The sequence below is a fragment of the Netta rufina genome, assembly GCF_964035555.1.
Source record: "Netta rufina genome assembly, chromosome: 4".
Taxonomy (NCBI): Eukaryota; Metazoa; Chordata; class Aves; order Anseriformes; family Anatidae; genus Netta; species Netta rufina.
Window position 1 is genome coordinate 32,536,973 of NC_140127.1, and position 21,809 is coordinate 32,558,781.

The window sequence follows — 21,809 nt, forward strand, 5'->3', positions numbered from 1 at the left end:
TCACTGGATCATATGCTGGAAATCATACAGTTAAACTTAAAAATGTTTTATATTTTATTTTTTTAAATAAATTTTATTAAAACTGGATGTGTGGTGGCACTAGAGACTGGCATATGACAGTGTTAATCTCCCTGCTTAGTTCTGCCACCGCATTGATCTGCAGTACATTGCTTTTTTATCCCTACTTCTTGAAGTACAGTCAGTCATGACAACATTTCCATTAAAGACTAGGCGCTGAACCACTTTAATCTGTGACTAATAAAAAATCCTAACATTTTCATTAAATGTCACACGGTCTCAGCACTGTCATCACTGCTGGCAGAGTAGCATTTTTCTCTTTCTTGAGCAAGGCATCTACGTCAATTAGGTGGTCAACTTTTTCCTTCACTGCCCTCCATCAGTCTCCTTCACTTTGCCTCCCATGGAATACGTATTCGGTATTAGTGTTCCATGTTTGTTTAATCTAGGACTAAGCCTGTTTCTTGAATGGCAGAGGGAGAACAGCACAACAAAGTGTAAAGCCAGGAGAATAAGTGATAGGTCCTGGAAATAAGAACCAGTGAACACCTTGACATGGACAAGGTCTGAAGGAGAGCACTGTTCTTGACCTTTCAAGTAGAAGAGATTGATATCGGAGGCATACATATTTTAGTACTGCTATTTCCTTTGTAGATGGCAATAACTGCACACACATTTTTGCAAACTTAGGAAACAGTTCACAAACACGTATGTTGAAATAACATCAATCTTTGATTCTACCTAAATGAAAATATTAAATAACTCATTCAGACTTAATGCCTGCTGGAGGAAAACAAAGTTTTAATTAATTACCGGATTAAATATTTATTCCTGTGTTTATTAGAGGGCTGCCTTCTCATTCTGTGTGAACGGTGAGCGATGTTCTGTGAGGAGCCAGGGTTCGCTAGTGAAGGAGACTGCTGCCCCAACAAACACCCCCATCGAATTTGTTAGCGAAGGCTTCAGCACGGCAGTGCGGGAGGTGAGGTGGATCAGCTGGCGAGGAAGGGACCTGGCAGCAGCTGAAAGAGCGAGAGGGCACCTCTGCCGTGCTGTCCCGGGATCAGCCCCGCACATCGGGCTCACCACAGGTGCTCTGAAGGCGTCAAGGAGGCGAGGCAGCAGGCGGTGCTGCTGACAGCAGTGGTTCCTGCCTCCCCATGATCCTGAAGTGCTGGGAACGAGGGCTGGGGAGTGTTGGCTCTCACATGAGCTGCTCTTGAGATGCTGCGGCTCCCACCTTCCCGCTCCGCAGATTAACATGCTGCCAGCACGCCGGCCTTGGCACCGCGCCCAACGGGGGTAGCGCTGACGGGACCAGCACTAGCGTGACGGGTAACAGCTTTACCGCGGGGAAGGGAAAAAAGGGAAAAGAGAGGGAGGTTTGGAGACAAGGATAAGCTGAACCATCTGTTTTTAATACGCAAGAAGAGGAAAAGCAGGTAAACAAGGTTACAGCAAGGGGTGAACAAACACCGAGCAGCAGCTGCGGGGATGGCAGCAGCCATTTGGCGTGGCCACACAGCCCCTGGCCATGAGGTGGCTGGGAGTCAGGCAGCACCACGAGCTGCCTCCCTGGGGATGCGCGGCACAGGTGGGCACGGCAGGGTGTTGTAAAGCCACACGGGCTCCTGTGTTTGGCTCTGCGCGTGTGTTTCACGGTGAAAACACTGCTGCCTCACTGGGCTCTGAGCCTGCCCGGGGTGCTGACCTCGCCATGGCAGCGCCAACGCCCCCCCCCCCCTTCACCCTCTCCCCTCCCGCCTCAGCCCGGGCTCCCGCCCAGCGCGGCTGCGCGCGGCCCGCCCCCCTCATCGAGACCACGCCCCCTCCCTCGATGCCCCGCCCCCTCCCCATAGTCCCCGCCCCCTTGTCCCGGCCTGAACCACGCGGCGCTACCTGCTGGGCTCCACCTTGCCCTCCGCCGGCGTCATCGCCCCGCGCCAGCGCGAGGCGGGGCGTGGCGGGGTGGGCGTGGCCTGTTGCCTGGTTACGGCTGTCATCCGGGCGCGCCGGCGCGCCGCTCGCTCGCTCCCCCCCCCCCCCCCCCCACCTCCCCTCCCGCCCTCCCCGCCCAGCACCGGAGCGGCCCCGGGGCGCGCTCCCGCCGCCCCCTCCCGCCACCGCCGGCCCCGCCCCGCCCCGCGCCCCCCCCCCCCCCCATGCCGCAGAGCGGAGCGCCCAGCCCCGCCGCACGGCCGCCCCGCGCCGCCCCGCCGCGGCCCTAGCGGCGCCCCCCGCCCCCGTCCCGTGTCCTCGCCCCCCGTCCCCCGTCCCCGCCGCCCCGGGGGGCAGCGGCGGCTCCATGTGAGCGGCCGACCCGCGCCCAGCCGCAGCGGGGGCCCGGCCCCGGGGCGGGGGGCGGCCGGCGGAGGGGGCTCCGGGCACCGCCGGCATCGCCCCGCCGGCACACGGGGAGCCCGGCGCGGCCGGGACCGACAAGTGAGTAGCGGAGAGGGCGGGGGGGCTCGGTGCGGTGATGGAAATGCCCGGGCGTGGAGCGAGCGGGTCCCCGCGGCGCCTCCCCGCACGTAGCGCCCCGGGGCGGGGAGGGGGCGCGGGGCTGAGCCCGCCGCTGGGGAGCCTCGTGGGGGGAGAGGGGCGGCTGCGGTGCCTCTGCGGGGTGGTTCGGGGGAGCGCCCCAACTGGGAGCCCTGGGGGACAGCTGCTGTGGCGTGAGGACGCCTTCAGAGCAATGTCCCGGCCCCTCTCTGCCCTCCCCGTCTGTGTCTCCTTCACCAGGTGGAGTTGGGATTAAGGAAAAATGTGAAAAGTAGCGGCAGTGTGTTCTGTACAAGGGCTGCACCTGGGCACCGCTCGCTGGGTGCTGCGGGTCCGAGGGCAGGGGCAGCATTGCCTAGCCGTGCTCTGCGCCCTCACACTGAGCAAGGGGCAGCTGCTGGAGACGTGGGGACAGCACAGCAGCCAGCAGGGAGTTCTGCAGGCAGGCAGGGCACCTGACCCTTTTAAATTTTTTTGGGGGGCCAAACGTGCTGACAGGTAAGAAGACTCAACTTTGGACCCCAGTAACTCCATATCTTTAGCTCCCTGTCGTCACTGCAGTCCGAAAGACAAAGCAGGGAGGGCTGAACTCCTCATTCGGATCAGGTTTTGGTTTTCTTGCTCCAGGAGCTAGAGGTTGGGACAGGAGCTTGCCCTCCCTTCAGGCCGCAGAGTTGAAGGGATGGTTGGTCAGCCTTCTGCTGTGTGCAGTATCTGCGGGAGCTGAAAGGCACGGCGTCGTTGTGTTCTTTTCTGATACAGTGATTACATTTGCTTTTGTGTCACTTCCTGGTTTCAGACTTAAATTTGCCCTTTCCCACTCCATCGTCATCCTGTTATTAGCGGCAGCCGCGCTCTGTCTGTTGATGGCACTTGAGCGTTCCTCTTGCTGTTCCGGGTGGATAAATATTTCAAGAAAATATATCACCTTATGTTATGATTTTTTTCAGGCTTAAGTTTATTTTTCCTGTTAGAGCTTAGATCTACTCCACGTAGTTCCTTTGTTCGAGCTGAGTAACCTTTTACTGCTGCAATAGCATCTATCCGGTAGCAAAAGCATTGGTGTTTCAGAGAGCATGCGAGCCTCATTTGTGTTGGTTATTAGAGAAACTTGCCAGCTTAGGAAGAGAAATCATTTGTATCTTCAGCCTGACAAACTAACTTTACTTCCTCCCATTATGTGCACACGCAGTACTTTGCACAAGTGCTGTTAATTACTTGAGCGGCGTTTCTCCTCTCTGGATTAGGAGAGGAGGGTGCGATGTTTTAGGCCTGGCCGTGTTATTGAACAGAGAGGAATGCTCTTCTGGCTCTTTAAAATAAACTAAGTGAAGTGTCTTCTAGTCAGCATTAGTCAGTCCTTTAGTCAGTTCTAAATTCAGGCTGTAGCTAACAAATGTGTTTAATCTTTTGGCTCTTTCTCTTAAGAATGTGTGCTTGTTAACTGAGTTTACCTACGTTACGTTTGAAATAAAAGTGCCATTAAGGCAGAATCTGCAGAGCTTCCTCTGACAGAGCCTGTGTATATCAGGTAATTCTTGACAGAGATAATGAGGATTGCTTGTAATCGCTCCTGTAAATGCTCCTCCGTGACAGAAAGTATTGTTATAGCTCAGTGAGTTTGTGGAAGGCGATGGATGGCTCTGTACCGAAATGTGCCCCCAGTCACGGATGGACCAGGCCTGTTCACCAGCATTGCTTCCACGGGCTCCTGTGGCAGCAAAGGCTTTGGATGCTGGCCTGAAAAAGACGTGAACTGCATAATCCTGGAGGCTCCCTCATTGCTAAGAAGATTCTTGGCCTGGCCGTTGGGTGCTGCGGCCACCTCTGTTACGGAGGCTGACCTGGCTTAAGCCAGAGCCCCGCTGAGCCCGATCACCCACATCTTGTGGTGGCTCCAGCCACTGATGTGTGGCTGTAAGCAGCTCTGTGCGCTTTGGGCTCTTCCCCAAAGCAACCTTCCCAACATATCACCTCATGGCTGTGGCCCACATTGCTCCTGTGTGTCTAGTGGCCCTCAGCGGCCTCCTCGCCTGCATTTGGGGGCTTGGAGGCAAGGGTGGATGGGTATCTGCTTTGGTCGCTTAGAGTGAATGTAGCGGTTGTCAGCTGGGACGGATGCCCTGTACCTTTTTTTTTTTTTTATGAGAGAGAATGAAAACTTGAACCTGTCACAGCTTCATATTCAATAGAAGATGAAATGTGGCTCTCAGGCTTTACCTTTGTTTAGGCTATGGGTGAAATAAACGAATCTTTTCTTAGCTCCACGCTCTGGTCAGCAGGAATCAGTAACTAACTCTAATGGCTCCATTAGGCACTTGAACTTTAAGCTACGGGTTTGATCATTGTCATTGTTATTCTTCCTTTGAGAACTTTGAGACGCTTTTTGGCTTTAATGAATGCAAGAGGCATCGCAGCTCAGTCGTGAGGGAACACTTCGTGAGAAGGAAGGGGAAACAGGAGTGATTTGTCCGCGGCGTTGTGAATCCTGCCTTGTTCTTACCACCAGTGGTTCTTATCAGCCACTCCAACATTTATCTTGTATTGATGCATGCATTACAGCTAAGCACTTTCTAATATATTCTTGCTGTTTTTGTCAATGTTGTGGATATGGTTTGTGTCAGTAAGCACTTTCACTTGCAGCCCATATCCCTGAAGTTTACGCTCTCTAAAGAGCCTAATAAAGCTCTTTTCAGAGCTTGACCAAAATGTTTCAGATTCGGAAGCATAACGTGTGCATATTGTAACTTACGTTACAAGGATACATACTTCAAAAATGAGGAATGTCAGGATGAAAAGAAATTGCTGAGTTGAACCTTATTCACTGTGAAAACTTGTGCACTGTGACAAAAGGTACATGAAAGTTGATGACATGTCTTCAAGACTGCTCATCTTTGCAAAACAGACAGGTCTCGATTATGCAGAAGCTCTTCAATACTTTGTTTTCTCAGTATTCTCTGAAACAATTACATTCATTTTCACAAGGGGGAAACAATGTATTTTTCCATAACATCATGTTTTAAGAAACCAGCAGGTATCTTTTCCCGTTACTTACTGGACAGTTCGAGATGTTACCATCAGCTAGAGAATACAGCACCTGCAGCTTGGCTGGTAAGAGGAGACGTGAAATACTCCTTGTTGTTCAAGACCAGCTTGTTTAGCTCAGATCATCTTTGTGTCTTGAGCTGAGATGGATAGCTTTGCACTGAATGATGAGGAGTCTTCATGCGTGCTGTTTTGCTAGCAAAACACTGACAAGATGACTTCAGGAAGTGTATGCTCGCAAACAGCTGCAAGAGCAAGATTTGCTCTCTTCCCTGCCCCAAATCCCTCCAAGATGATGACTGGTGGCCATTGCAGTCTGAACCAGGGTGCGAGAGCTGCCCAGCCAGAGTGGGAGCTGAGAGGGGTGAGCCTCCTCAGGGCACCCAGAAAGGGTACCGTGGAGCTGTGGGGAAGGAGGAGTTGTGGTTGCTTCCCCTATACTCCTCTAAATCTCCATTGATGAATCTTGCACTCCTACGTGGCCATCCCAGGCACTTGATTCATTCTTTCTCATCCCTGGCCCCTGCTTTTATGTGTGGATCCTCTTTGAAAATTAGAAATCTATGCTCATTCTAGGATAATGGTTGTGCTTGTTACTAGATTCCCCTTCCCAGATCCCCAGCCTTTTGGTCTGATGTTGATGCCTCTCTCTGAAGGTAGAAGAGGAAATGTTGCTCTGGAGAGGTGGGGGGAGATCTTCAAGCCATTCAAGTTGAGACATCCCTTGTGTGCCCCCTTGGTTGGGGCTATCAAGGAGATAAAGGGAGGTGTTGGAGAACCGAGTGCACGAGGAGTACTGAGAGCCCATTTTAATTGGAACAAAATATTTGTGAATGCAGCATTAAGGTTACCTACCTGTGGTTTTGTGCTGTAGGTTGTAGCAATTACTTTGAACTCCTGAAGGACAGGAACGGCAAACCCAGGGAGTGTGGTGTTGACAGTCTCTGCTTGATGCTGCCCACTTAGACTGGTATAACGTCCTTAATGCACACGTGGGCTCGGTGTGCTCACAGATAGTGGTGAATATTTCTGGAGCACACGTTCTGCAGGAAAAGGTTTTCCACCTTTTCTTTAAGGTGGAGCTTTACGTTTAGATCTGCCGTAGCATACGGGATCTGCTTATGCTTGTGGGGAGTCTGCCTCATTATAAACCTCAGTTGAAAGGATATTTTTCTCTTTGTGTAAAATACACGATATGCTTTAGGAGATTGAATGTGTATCCTTGTGTATCTGCAGGAATGAAAGCAGTTGCAATGTTTTCAGAAGTGAACAGGCTACTTCAGGACAAGCTACTTGTCTCACTGAATGAGTGATAAGCCCAAAACACCACAAGCCGAAGCCAATGGGGAAGAAAAGGTTTCAAGCTTTTTTCCAGCTTCCCTTTTTAGGAAAGTAAGCTGCTCAGTGTGTTCCCTGGCGAGTGCAAGCCTTTCAGCATTGTGGCATAGTTCATGCTTGAGAAGTCTCTCACTAGCTATTCCAGGAGCTGCAAAATCTGGCGTTTCTATGCTAGACCTGACAATAGCGGATACACGCTTTTGTTGACTTCTCCATCACCTAGTAAAGCTGTTTTTTTAAAGATTTTTTTTCTTCAGTGTTCAAGATCATAACTGCTTAATAGTGATAACAAAAGCTACAGCTTTGGATTCAGGTCTCTCTGGAAAATATTTTACTCATCTTTTGTGGCCAGTGTGGTCTCACATAGCTTGGCACAGTTTTGAATCTCCGTGGAAGATCTGATGCCTACGTCTTTGCTTTAGCAAATGCTGCGTCTCTGCTAAGCAGTGTTGCGTGGCCCAAGCTAGGTCAGATAGTAAACGTGCAGTTTGCCAGGTGTTGCTGCTCCACTCGCTGTTTATGTTTAGTTTTAATTCATGCAGAGGTGCTCAAAGCAAAAGATCTTTTGGGTTTCCACGCAATAGAGATGGCCCTGAAACAGATCCTGGAGATACCCTTGTGTAAGTAGCTTGGAACATCTGTTCCTGATTTTTTTCTTTTTTCTTTTGCCATGGCTATTTCTTCTGTTGTTGCAAGAGCTGATGAGTGTGTTCAGATCCGTGCTGTTTCTGTGAGTGGGTGGATCACTGAAATGACAGCAAACTTCTTTCTTTATTGCAGAGTGTGATAGTAACAGTTCTTAGACATCTTGAGGGCATCTCCAAGTCATCCTAAGGTAAAAGTCACTGCATTTAAAACATCGCAGCAACAGAACACGGTCTTTGGTGGCCCCTCAGTAATTCTGACTGTGCTTTGACACTACGCCCTACAGGAAAGTGACAGTACGTGTGAAGTAGGTCCTGCTGAGAGTGTTTTGTGTGGGCTCTGTAACAGGCAGGTGTCCGAACTCTTCATTTTCAAACCTGGAACACAGAAGTGTGTTTGCATTAACCACACTGATCACCTCCATAGTGACAGTTTCTTAGCTTGTTTGGGTGTTTAACTTAGTCTTCCATACCCGAGAGCACTAAAACTGGGGTGGTTTCTAGAGAGGGCTTGCTGTAGCAAAACAACTTTAACATTCACAGTTGTGTTTGTATTCAGGACGTTGTGTTTCTTTCTTCCTTTTTTTTTTTTTTTTTTTGGTGTTGAATTCCTAGCTTTATAGCTTATTGCCATGGTAAATCTTGCAAATTGTTTTGTTTCTTGTCCTCTGAATACTGTTATGCCTGACTATTCTGAAACCAAGTAATTCCTGATACGCAGTAGAAAAGAAGTGGGCTGATCTTGAAATAACACAGGAGGGTCAAACTTCAGCTGGAGCCCTCCTGATGTTTGGTTGTGCCTTGCAGGAGCGTGAGATAATGCTCGGCATGACTCAGGAGCATGGGCAGGATCTTCTGTTCGGGGGGTCGGGGCGGGTGGTGCCCCGTGTTTCGGGGTGGATGTGCGGCTCTCTAGGTAGGGGAGCTGCATGCTGCGGTTGCTGGCTGGCTGTGTAGGAGGTAGGTACAGTCATCCAGCTCAGCTCGCGTGTTGTTTACACGGGCTGTGGGAACCTTTCACAAGGGTGCTGGGAATGACTGGTAGAACAAAAGCTTGTTTGGTGGCACAAAAGAAATGTTAACTTCTGGGTCCCTCTCACTCCTGTTGTTTGTTTACACTGCAGTGCGGTGGGAACAAAATTAATTGTGTAGGTTAGGCGCAACCTAGTGAAGACTAAAACAGAAAAAAAAAATGAAATTGGAACAATTTACCCTTCATAATACCTTTCTCAACTGTGGGAAGATTGAGAACTCCAGAGGTGTTACTCACTTGGCCTTTACAGGGGTTGTCCTTTTGTGCTGCATTTGACCTGTTCAGTTGCTGCTGAAGGGGATGGTCCCAAAGGGTTTCTCTCACCCCTTGCCATCTTGCTGTGCTAGTCTTGGGTTTAATCTGAATTTTTGGTAATTAAATTCAGGGCACTAAAATGGTAGAAAGCTGACAGCTCAAGATGAAGTGAGAAGGGAACTAAAAACGGAGTCAGCTCGGTGTCACACCGATGAGCGAGAGCTGGCATGGGATGCGGTGAGTGTGTGTGGCTGGTGGGGGACCCTTTGGGCAGTGGCTATCCTAAATCGGTTCAGTTGTGCCCCAAAACCTCACAATTGTGGTTTGATCTATTGAAGTTGGTGTGGGGCCTGTGCTACAGCCGAAAGGGCCGATCTTGCTGCCCCCTGCCCCTTTCTGGCTGTTGCGGCGGTCCTGTGCACTTCTCAAATACTGGTGGTTGTGAGCCAAGATGAGTGCTTCTAGCTTTTCTGTAAGGGAAGAGTGGGTTTGCCCCTCTATAGCAGAAAGTCAAACAAAAATATCTATAAATGCTTACAATCTGTATACTAAACTGCATAAGTATTGTCATATGTTTCATGCTGTATGCGCGTGACAAAAACCCCACCTTCAGCTACTACTCCAACTCAACCTACAAAAATGAGCGTGCACTGGATCTTCAAAGGGTTTTCCCTGCAGTTCTCTTCATATCACAATCACAGCATTGCCAACCTGGACAAACTAATCCTTTTATTCGGTAAGATGACACTTGACACACCGATCAAAGCTACAGCGAGCAGAAATATTAGTATTCAAATCTGTAAAACACAAGGGAAACAAATAGCACTACGAGCAGCAGAGCTAATAAAATGCTGTTTCCTATGGATTTGTATCCTGTCTGCTGCTGTAGCCCTGCACTGCAGTAACAGCTCTCACTGCTGTCCTGATGCCTTCTGTGCCCTTCCCCATCACGGATTTGTTGGTCTCGCAGCCGAGCACTGCCCTGCTCCACGTGTGACCTGCTCTTTGTGCAGCTTGCTAGCTGGGCTGGAGGCAGTGTGTGCTGTGAGCAGAGCACAGCTACTGTGCCTGCTGCCAAAGAGGGGGAAAAATCACATTCAAGAATTCTGCTGATGGTAGAGTTAACTTCTCTGCTGCTCTCACCATCCTGTAGTTGCCACCTCCAGAAAAGGGTCGGGATCTCATTATGGAATTTATTGATCTTTTTTGTCTTTCAATCCTTTCTCTTCCGGACCGCTTTTTGAAAGGGTGTTGGAGTGCCATCAAATAGTTTTCATGTGTAAAACTGTGGTTAGTTTGTTGTTCTTCAAGATCAGTCTTAAAATTGTTATTAAAGATTATTATGCTGCTTACTAAAATGTAATCCTTTTAAAAATCCCATAGGATTTTCTTTTTTTTTTTTTTTCAATTGAACAAAATCTTGGGGTCTAACCAATTGTTTTATGCCTTGTATTAATCAGGATTTTATGGCGTTAACTTATATGTGAGGCTTTAACCCTGTAACTTAAGTAACTTAAGTTTTTGTTACAAAACTCGAGGTGTAGCTCCCACATTCTGAATTTCTTTCTCTGTACCCTTTCCTGTGTGTTATTTTGTTGCATCTGTAATGTTAATGCACCTGATTTTTTTTTCATGTGTTTTGGCATGGGATTTAAGATGTCTTTGGTTAACTTTCACCTTTTTTTTAAAAAACTGCTTTAGTTTAATTAGCATTTCAAACTGTTTTTGACATTGTGCTGTTATGTTAGGAAGTTTCTCCTTGAAATGCGGTATTCAGCCACATCCTGGCATTTAACTGAGCATCATTCTTCAGTGGGCTGCCCAGAGCAAACCTGTTGTTTCCCTGAGTTTGTTGCTGAAATCTAGAAAGTCAGGGAGTAGTATATGTGCCTAGAAGCACAGACAAAGTAGTGCATGTCATTGTCTGTCAAGTATCATCACTCTTTTAGCTTGGTCAGATTATTCAAGATCCTTACAGTTCCTTCTCTTAACCTCAATAATTTTGGCATGAGTCCGTTTTGTCACTTCACCACTTGTTAGTTGCTGGATCACTAGTGAATATGTGAAGGAGTTTTAATACAGAATGCAGGCTTTCTGCTATTAACCCTTTTCTGTAAAGTAGTAGGTCATTTGTTGCTTTTCCTTTTGATGCTTTTTTTTTTTTTGCTGCTGTCTAAACAAAAACAGTATTTTTCCCCCAACACCAAGATTAATCTTACTGACCTGTTGCGACTTTGGGGAAGGCTTATCGGGAGTCAGCTTTTCAGCTATTTCTCCTTAGTTCTCACTGCTGTCGTCAAGTTCTGCCAGCCTAAAAAAAAAAAAAAAAAAAAAAAAGCTTCCTGAACAGAAACTATGTTGTGTATGTTCTCCGATACCCACCTGCGTAGGTTTAAAAATAATTTTCTTTAAGCAATTTTTTCAGCTAGCTTGCTGATAGATGAAAGGTTTGTTTGTCTAACTCTCTACATCGTATTTACTGGCTCTTTTAAATGTAAGAAAGAACTTTTTTTTTTTTTTGAACACTAGAATACTGGATGTTTTTAGGAAGTTGATATAATCTTTAATATTTGTAGGTTACTTTTTCTCACTCCTCTCACATAACCCAGTTCTGATTTTTGCTCATAAAATGGCAAAATGCCCAGTGTAGCGGATTTCCTCTGAACAAGGTGTTAATGGGAAGGTGGTTAGCTCTCTTCCACTCGCCTAAATCGTGCAATTGAGTGTTGAAACATGTCTGCTCAGGTAGATGTTGAACTTGGGGTCTAGGAGGCCTTGGCTTCAGCTGACAGAGAGCCTGCAAGCTGTGTTGCAGTGGAGAGGGAGCAAGCAGGAGCAGAGAAGGGCTCTCCAGGTAATGGACAGGTATGTCATGTGCCTTTCCATCTATTGCTTGTATCTGTTTTTCAGGCAGGGATAAAAACAACCCACCAACTACCACAAACCCAACCTGGAGTTATTCCTGTAGCTTTTCTCAGGAGAAAAATGCCAGCCAGGACTGCTGGGTAGCAGGTCACTGTGCCGCCTATTGCGAGCTTGCACAAAGTTGTGAAACTGCTTTAGCTATTGTGGTGGAGAATAAAAATATTTCATTAGAGGTGTCGTGAACTTTTAATATTTTTGAATGAAAGGTCAAATTCAGTAAAATGTCTTGATTTAATGTATTTTATCAAGCTTGTTAGGTTTGGGTGGAGGGAAATCCAAACATTAAAATACTTGGTTCCATATTTTAACTGAAATGATCTATTTTAAAACATATTTATTAAATAGCTTAAAAACAAAAATTGCCATACTAGATCACACCAAAGTTCTTTCTTTCCCCATGTCTGATACCAGTCATAAAAGTGAAAATGGTGTATAGGAACTCTGCAGTTCCCAGATTTGTCACACAGCCCATCCCAAAAACATCCTAAGTGGATGCATAGGGAAAATTGATAACGAGATAAATGGTTGACACTTCTCCATACAGAGCTGCAGGCGGTTTGGGGAACCTCTGAGCCAGAGATTGTTTCTGTTTCTTCAGAAACTGGTGAACAATTTCTCTTCTTTGAACTTCTCCAGTATTTCCTTGAATCCATGTAAAATTTTCGTCTCTGTTGCGTCTTTTTGCAACAAATTCTGCAGGTCTTCATGCTAGGGCATGAAGAACTGCTCTTCCTTTGAATGTATCTGTCTAGTTCCTGTATTACATGTATATATTTCTGTCTATATTATATGTCTATATTGCTGTCTAGTGTCTGTGTTGGAAGGAGCAGTGACAGTCAGTTACTATCGTTTGCTCTTCCTGTCACTTGCCTTTGTTGTAGTCCCTTGAAGTTGGTCTCTTTGGTCTGGAAGAGACCATTCTTCAGGTGCTAATTCTTCTATATTCAAGTCATTTTTGATGAAATAGTGCACATCCATAAAAGACAGATATTTCTACATTAACTGCTTGATTTTTTCATTGAAAAGGGGAAGTGCTATTGGGGACCACTGCTTACTAGCATTTCAAGGCTGAAGTCAATCCTAGGGATGGCAGGCTGAGCTGAAGCATAGGCTGTGGGGGGATGTTTACTGAAGAACTGCTTGACCCTGTGGAAATGAAGGGTATTCAAGTAAGGAGGAGGAATTTTCGTCTGTGTCTTCAGGAAGTGGCAATTCCTGTATAGCTGTTCCTGTGTTAAGAACATCAGCACAGAAACTCTCAAGATTGTGTCTTGATGATATAGATTATTAAAAATAATAATTAAAACAAAACAGGATCTTTCTGAAATAATAAATAGCTCATTTCCTATGTTAGCATTTCGACTGTTGCAAGCAGGCAAAGTAAACAAAAATTCAGCCCTTGTAATTGAAGCTGCCTCTTGCTCAGCGCTGTTGATAGTGCCTTGTCAACTTGCATTTATTGATTGTGGCTCTGGAAAGGAGTACCCTTGTGAAGAAAGGTAAGTTTAATGCTTGGTGGTTTTCTGCAAACCTCTAAAGTCTTTATTTTTCTGGGTGTCAGTTTTGCAAGATTTGAAATAATCTTACTTTTTTTTTTTTTGTGACAATTGCTATCACAATTTGAAGACACTTATGATGCATTTTAACTCTGGTTAAATTGCTTTTATCATGACTGATAGGTTATAGTATCAATTTTTATTAAACACGTGATAAGGATAGATTAATTAAATTCTGTCCTGATCCTTCAGTCATTGACCTATAGACTTAAAATCAGTCTAAGTCTAGCTGTGGGAGGCTGAGTGTACGCATAAATGTTTGCTGTATCGATAGCTACAAATGTTTGTTGAACTTCTTAGTGACATACTTCTGTTGCCTCAGAACAAAAATGATTGTCAGTTTTTCATTGTTAATAAAAAAGTACCTGGAGCTTTTTATTAGTCTAAGCTTGCATTTATTTATTTGGAGGAGCACAAATTTGATTTCTGAAGAGCAGGATTTTCAAGTACTCTTAGGTCACTTAAGAGCACAAATTCCATTGACTTCCTACTGTTGGGGGACTGGAACTGAAATGAAACAGGGGATTAATTTTGAAACTTAAGCAAACCGAAAAGTGCAGTTGATCACAAATACCAGGCAGCGTATTGTGTTGTGGAGGAAGCCTCATTTTTGTGTGAATCTTTTGAAGCTTAAATGAACATCTGACCGGAAAATTCTCTTGAAAGACTTGGTCAGGGGCAATTAGCAAAACGAGGATTGATAACTTAATTAGGAAAACATTATAATTAAAATTATTTTTAATAACTTAGAGAAGTCATGTTTGTTTACTTGTCAGGACAATATAGGATAACCCTTGTGCAACTCTTTCTAGAGTCTGTCTTTGCAGTAGTTACTGTGCTGCTGTTTTCTTTGCTGATACTCCACAGTGGTGCAATAGCACTCAAAAGACTCCTAAGTTTTTCACTTAAAGCTCTTCTTGGACTTTGAAGATGGCTGAAATTTTACAATTAAGTAAAATTACCTGTCCAGTTTTGCAAAGAAAGGTAATGGTAGTTTGTTTGCTTCTTGACTACTCATTGATTAATGTTTTGTTTGGCAGTAGCTAGGAGGGCTGCAAAACTTGTTGTTTCGCTCTTGTTCCAGCTATCCGTTGTCTTTGTGCCTTATCAGGCTGCTTGACGACTGTTTAATTGAAAAGTTTTACAGGCTATTGAAGTGTTATTGTTAGAATAAGCACTTAATTCCAGAAGGAGGGTATAATCTCATGGCTTGCTATGGAGACTCACAGTGTAGGGGGAGGGATGCTATCGCTGTTCTAGATATCAGTCGTTTGTTTTATAAATACAGACTATTTTTTTTTTTCTGAATAGCAGAGGACAGAACCTTGGTGAATTGTAAGTATCTCTGTGTGGACAAATATTTTACTGTCATTCTGTTACAAGAACTTTAGCTGAGAATTCAAATGCTACATTCAGGGAAACAATTGGGAATCTTGTCCCTGAGAAATTGCAGCAGCAAGGGTGAAACTGAAGGGTGAAATTTTCACTTGGATAGACCTGTGTACTAAAACTGGTAGTTTAGCGTTATGCCTGACAAAAAGAAGTAGGTGAGAAATGATGGTAGAAGAATCACTTGAATTTGCTTCTACACTGACTTGCCACTAGGACAGTGGGGATTGTGTTGTTTTCTATATGAGTAATACGGTGTATATAGGGACTTTTTCCCATGCCGTATCTTGTTTTGCTTTATTATCTGCATTATTGTTCTATACTGCTGCAATACTTGCATTTCACTGCTGGTAAAATGTGTTTCACTGATACTAAATATAGTGGTTTTGAAGAATTATCTGTCCTGCTTTTTGTTTAGCTGATGGTGACTAGATGGAAAGTTGCTTTTTTGGCCCAGGCTCTGATTAGAGAACAATGGAGCTGACTTGTTAATGAAGCAAGTTTAGAAATTGTGACTAATGGGGGACGCTTCACTTTCATTCTCTCAAGGATTGCTGATATTGTGCTGCTGAGTTTATTAGGGCAAAGCACTGATCTTGCTTGGAAAAAGTTTGTTGCCATAGTCATGCTACAGCTGGCTCTGGAGAACAGTAAAAATCTCTGAGCACCAGGGAAGAAAGTTCAAACTTGGCTTCGGTTTAATTGAAAGCGAGGAGCACAAGTGCTTGCAGCATTTTGGGTCTTTGCTCACTGCAGCTTTTCCCATGTCTGCTGTTCGTGAAATCCAAATAAATCCTCGGATCCCAAACTGAGCGCATCCCTTGTCTGATTCTTCTTTCACTCTGGGATTAGTGCACTCTTGTTGACTTAGAGTAGGTTGTCAGTATTAGCAGGCAGCTTTAAATAAATCATTAATATGAGAAATTTGGAGGTTTTGGTGTTGTACATTGACCAAGAACCCTAAACTTGTTTGTTTGTGAAAAGGCATGAAACTTTGCACTGCAATTCCTGTCTTTTCAAAAGTTAGCGCTGAGGGGTTTTTTTTATCAGCAGCTCGAGGAAGTGGAGAAGTTAACAGATTTTAGAACTTCTGAGTTCGTGATTTTTTTTTCCTTTTTATAAGAAAAAGCATAGTTAAATGCATTCTATGAGGTTTCTGATGTTTCATAGACTAACAAAAGGTTGCTTTATTAGTAGCTTTAATGAACAAATCGCTTTATTGGCTTAGACATACTGGTTGCTTTGTCGGTCCTAACAGCTATGGGTTCTTGTTTCAATTCACCATTGTGCTGGAGTAGAGAAGTGATAGCCATTGACCTTCTGTTAAAGCACAATAAAAAGTTTTTTGTGAAGAAGGAAAGTGTGCAGGGAAAAATAAGAAAGCAGTTCTCTGACTTCAGTTGAGCAACGTAAAAACCAAGAGACAGTGTACCCCTCCTGTGCTTTTTCTTGCTAGGTGGCTCAGTACAGTGAGCCACCTGAAACAAGAAAACATGAGACCGATTTTCTGAAGACTGCTTTTCTTGGAACCTGTGTGTAAAGTAGGAAGGTACTTGTATTGTAGCTGTAAGGAAGCATATGGAGTAGATATTTGCTTAGTCCAGAATAGAATGTGTGTTGACTTTGAAAAAACCTTTCTTTTTAAATATTGATTGCCTGGTATGTTTCAATAAGTAGTTAACACGCATGACTTAACCATAGCCTTTGATTGAATTAAGTGACCATACTTTATTTCTTGAATTATTTTCTAAGAATTTGGTTAAATGAGCAAATAGTATTTTTTCCTGGCTGCATGGATGAGACAAAGATGAGATTTGTTAGGTTCTTGGAGCTTGTGTTAAAGGCAATTATTTCTTGAAGTTGATGTCTGTGTACTGAAAGGCTGCTAAATCAGGTGGGATGACATTAAGGATGAGCTCGGGGACTACAAAGATATCAGATTGCTTTAGAAACATTTTACTTGTAAAACATGATCATCTTTCTGTATCTTGAACAATATTGTTCTCATTGAATCTGGGGATTCAGGTAGATTTGCCATATATATTTACATTATGTCACACGTGAAGTTAGAATGGTTAAAAGCATTAGGAACTTTCCTAATAAATGCAACTTTACAAGGGTTGTTTATTGCTCTCTGCAATACATATATTTCTTTGGGGTGGGAAAGTACAGTGCAGATGAGAGATCCTGTAACCGAGTGGTTTCTGGCGTGCAGGTTTGCTCTGGGGCACTTGCTGTTTGGGAGCAGCTGCTGGGATGCATTTTATGGTATTGTTCTGCTTTGAGTTTTGTTGTAGGGATCCTGTTGTACGGTTGGTGGTTATGACCTGTGTGGTGTCCCTGTTTGTATTACAATACACAGGTTGAATTACTGTTTTTCTTACAGAGCAGTTTCATGTCCTAATCCATTCTTAATTCATCAGGGAAGGAAGTTTTCCCTAAGGCCATTTCTTTGAGAAAGAATGTGTCAAGTAGTGAAGTTGTCCTTGTGTAAATGTATCTAGATGTCATTTTTGAGGCAGTTTGTTCCCGGTGAGCTTGTTATTGAAGTTAGGAAGGAGACTGAGGAAGAAGCACAGTGAGTGTGTTCAGCCTGTGCACCACTGACTGCTTGGAGAGGAGCTGGCTTGCCATGCTCTGGTTAGCTTGGTGCTGTTTAGAGGAAGTAACTTCTGGCTGTGTGTTTTCTGCTGAATCTTGTAGCGTGAAAAGGTTATTAATGTAAAACTTGCATGTTTTTGCAGGAAGGTAACGTTAAGCAGGAAAAAACACTTTGCTTCTGCTTTCCATGAGGAAAACAAGTGGATTTTTTTCACTGTTACTAGCATGTAGTGCCTCCTTTCCTAAGTATTTTGTTTACCGCCTTCTTCAGTTTTCATCTTTGCAGTCGTTCTGCATGCAGAAAAGGAGGTTTGTTTTGCTCTCTAGTGCGTTTCGTGTATTCTTTTCTCAGTGCAATCTCCCTATCTCCTGGTTGCATCTCTTTTCTCTTTGCCTCTGCTTACCCAGCTCTGCCCTCCCACACTTGTTTAACATTTTAATGTTTCAGTAGTTTTATATATTTTCAAAACACTTGTTTTCTCTGTGATCCTAAAAATTCACTTTGGTGAGCCCTGATTTTTGAAGGAGCTACCTCTTCAGAGGCTGTGTTAGCACCTCCATCTGGCAGATATTCACTGATGGTCCTTGGCAGCTCTGCTTGCCACTGGATCTCTACCTCAGCTCCCCTCAATGTACACAGTTGAAAGGTTACATGGCCAAAGAATTGTTTAGAATAAATTAAGGTATATGAGTTTTTTCTTAGTATAATGGGTACTAGAAGAATTCTGTAGAATTAGTCAACTCCAAATTGAATTTGGAGGTTGCAGTTGGCTAAACATGATTCATATTCATCAGTTCTTAAATGTCCAAGTATCATTGTGAGTAATGGAATGGAAGAGGTTGTGTGGCTTTGAATAATACCTTTTAATCCTTCCTCCTACTGCATGGAAGCTTGTTTTTGAATAGGTTGCTGTCGGGAACTGGTTTTGAGGTTGTGTTGGTATTATGATGCCCGTGGACAATTTGTAACTTGAGTATGTGATTGCAACTGATGCTAGCTGTGTATGTCAAAGCAAAGTGGTACTTCTGATGCAGTTTTCACTGGAAAGATAGTTTAAGTAGAAATAAAGAAACAAACCCTATTTGCAGAGTTTTGGCTGTACAGAACTTTACTGCAGTTAGCTTAATAATTATATATTTCTTCATTGGCATCAACCTGCTAAACACCCATCTCAGATGACAAACAGCAGCCTGGAAACTACACATATTGAAGAAAGAAGACAACTAACACATGTAGGTGGTTGCTGGTTTTAAAACAACATACAATAAAACGTGTGCGGTTTGGCCCTTAGCTACTAGACCGTGTGCAAGAAGGGGTGGGAGCGCAGTTGTTATTCATCTTGCGCAACAGAAAGACCTATAGCTGCAACGACTGCTCCTTTGGAGGAATAAGCTGACGTCTTTGAATATTATGTAAAAACTTGCTGTGAGAGAAGTCCCTGTAATCATTCTACCTTGGAATTTATACGGAAAATGATTAAGTATTAGCAGCCATACTGGAAGATGTATGTTGAAGAAACTTAGCTCTGACTCTCTCCCCTAGCTTTTTAATAATCATTTACTTTCAAGTTCATTATCAGAGCCAAAATTTTTGCAGGCAACCTTGCATCAAGTAGTAGTGGGCCCTGCAGAGCAACAGATGCAAAGCTTGCCAGTGAATCTTCACCATCCTGTGGTAAATATTTACTCTCCTCCCCACTAAAATCAACAAAATGTATGGGTCTTACATATTCACACACCAGAATGTAATGTACTCGATACAGTGCACTTCTTGTGGAAGTAAAGGGAGGGGAAGCAAATAACTGCTAAGCACCAGACTGAATTCATGTCTACAAATGGGAAGAGACCTAATAACCCTGTTCTTGCAGGCAAGCGGTGCATCAAGATGAACTAACTGCATAGTCAGTTTAACCAAGGTCAGCCTAAAGAAGCCTTCAGAAGACACATTTGAGAAGTCATATTTATTTAAAATACAGAGTTCTGCTGTCATGGGCTCAGGAGTGTTTTTGTGACATGTCATGTACTCTTCCACTCCTCTAACTCCTGGTACGTTTCAGGTAAATATTAATTGCTTTCTTTGCCCTCCTTTAACAAGAAAGGCATTTCAGTTTTTCCCATTTTCCTTCAAAAAAAATCCCTTAACTCTGTCGGTTATCAACTACCTCATTCTCATTAGCATAGCCCAGATGCAAACAGAGCGTATGTTCTCATCTTGAAGTTAGTTCTGAAGGTTGTTTTTCACTTCTTGAGATCGGGAGGTTTTCTATGCTTGATTGCTTGAGCTATTATCAATTTGACTACTGAAGTTTATTTTTTTTTTCTTCATAGTGTTTTGAATACTGTTCTCCTGACTGAGGTTTTTGCCTTAGAAAGCTCAATTTTATTTAATTTGAGAAGGATGTTAACCTGCCCTTGCAATGTTCGTGTTCCCTAGCTGAGAGTTTAGTTCTGTGTTAAATGAATCTCTGGCTCATTCAGTTTTCCTAGAGTCGTTCTCACTAATCACAAGTTATTTTTAACTCATGTAGCTGCCTTTTTTTTTCCTGTCAGTCCTTTGGGAGTGGAGATATGCACAGAGCAGTGCCATGATAGCTGGGAGAACTGGATTTTTTGTTCCTAGCTTCTGCCATTGACTTCTCTGAGCTTGTCTTACTTAAGAGCATATTGCCCCCTTTTTTTTGTGTGCATTATCTTTTGTAAAGTAGGAGTATGTAGCCACATCTGTAAAATACTTACAGGTCGTCGGGTAAATGCTGCTCTGAGTATTCACATTTGTTGCAGGGTTTTGCAGCCCATGGTGATAATTTAATAACAACATGTTTTTATTTCTTTGTGGAAAAGAAGCAACAGCACAAGTTCAGCACATGGGATTCAAATGGCAGTCTGTAACTTGTATAACGTTATGAAGGTAATGTGGCCAATAATACGTGTACAGCTATTCATTGTTTAGTGGGAGCTGTGACTTGAAGTAAGTTGCGGCTAGTTTTGCTGGACATGAGATGTTTTGATGAAAACGGTGGTTACATTAATTGCTTTAATGTTTGTGGGAGTGTTTTAGCAGGTACCAAACTTCTGTCCTGTTTGCCTTATTGAAAGCCCTCTTAGTGAAGAAACACAATGTTTTCCTGTGAAGGACAGAGTATCTGAGGCAGACCCACAGCTCAAAGTGGAAAGCTACTCTGCTTAATGGTTCACATCTTACTTTTTTTCACTCTCATGGAAACAGCTTACTGCTATAGTTGCTGCATTAATCCATAATCCAATAAAGGGGATTTATTGGAGGGGTTGAAGGCAGAGGAAAGAAAAGGAATGTCTTTATAGTGCACTGTGAGCAATAGTTAGGGTAAAAATAAGATAGAGCCTTTGAGTTGCTCCATGTTTGCCTTTCTCCACGTGTTTCCTCGTGAAAGACTTGCACACTTAGTTTCACAGCAGCATTTTGAGGTGCAAATACATCCCTTCCCTTGCTCCTCAAGGGAAAGACCACATCAAGAACCCCAGCAGTCTCCCCTGTCCCTCCCAGGCTGTTCTACCTAGCTGAACTAACAAGTTCAGCTGCCACAAGTACAGGGATAACCAGGGCACTACTTCAATCTATACAACTGGTCTGCATGCTGCATTAAATATCACATGCTAAATGAATGCTGACCCTTCAGCTTTGGTAAGAACAACGTCAGTTCCAGCATACAGCTCTACTGCACTATAGCTATCACTCCTCTAATAACACATGCAAATGTATAGCTTCAGGGCTCTTCTGAAATTACCCATTGTATGCGTATGTCTCATATTGAAGCTCCTGCTTAACTCGTATGTAGTAAAATGCTTGAATTAAAGCTGCTCCTGTCTGTAGAGAGCTCACACGAATGGCTTGTACCTGTAGCTGAAGGGATGGCAGACTCTGCATGTGGATTTTCATATCTTGAAAGCCAAAACTAGAAAGAGGAATGCATTGATACTTACTGACATTGATAAGTATTTACTGAAAGCTCAGTGGCAGTCTGGTTCCTCCAAGGCTATGCTGACGTGCGTCACTACAAGTTTTCGTGCTGTTACGTTATTGCTAGAATTGCCCACTTTTTCCCTCAAAGCAAACTGAGACCTCGATGTAGCTGCTTCTGAGAGTGTTGGTGCTTCGTAGAAACCAAATGCAGGATCTTCAAACAACGTTAGTTGTTGTTGCTGGGGCTTGAAAGGTACAATTACGTGACTCAATCTCTGGAAAGCAAGCTGTTTGGAATTTCTGAATCTAAATGTCAGGTACAGCACCTTTTATTCCTTTCTCTCTCTTCTGATGTGAAGGCTTTGCCTATAATTTGTAAGCAGCTTGCAAAGAGCTCTGAAGAAACTTTCTCCAAATGCTCAACCTTTTGAGAAAAGATAATGTTAGTGCTTACCTTTCTTTTGAAGATGGGTTGACTTCTAAGAGCTGCTAAATGCCCTGTCTGGATCTTGTAAATCACTGTCTGTAGGAGACTATTCACCCTTGATTTGAAAATGTCGCTC

The 21,809-nt window shown here is 43.9% G+C and overlaps 1 protein-coding gene across 2 annotated transcripts in view; it reads left to right on the forward strand.

Moving 5' to 3' along the window:
- The first annotated feature begins 2,361 nt into the window (after nt 1-2,361).
- The window catches only part of FBXW7 (F-box and WD repeat domain containing 7), a 165,293-nt gene continuing 145,845 nt past the window's right edge, over nt 2,362-21,809 (forward strand). For both annotated transcript variants that reach the window (XM_084286160.1, XM_084286162.1), the window contains exon 1: nt 2,362-2,460. The gene's annotated coding sequence lies outside the window, so the exon portion shown is untranslated. The remainder of the gene's footprint in view (nt 2,461-21,809) is intronic.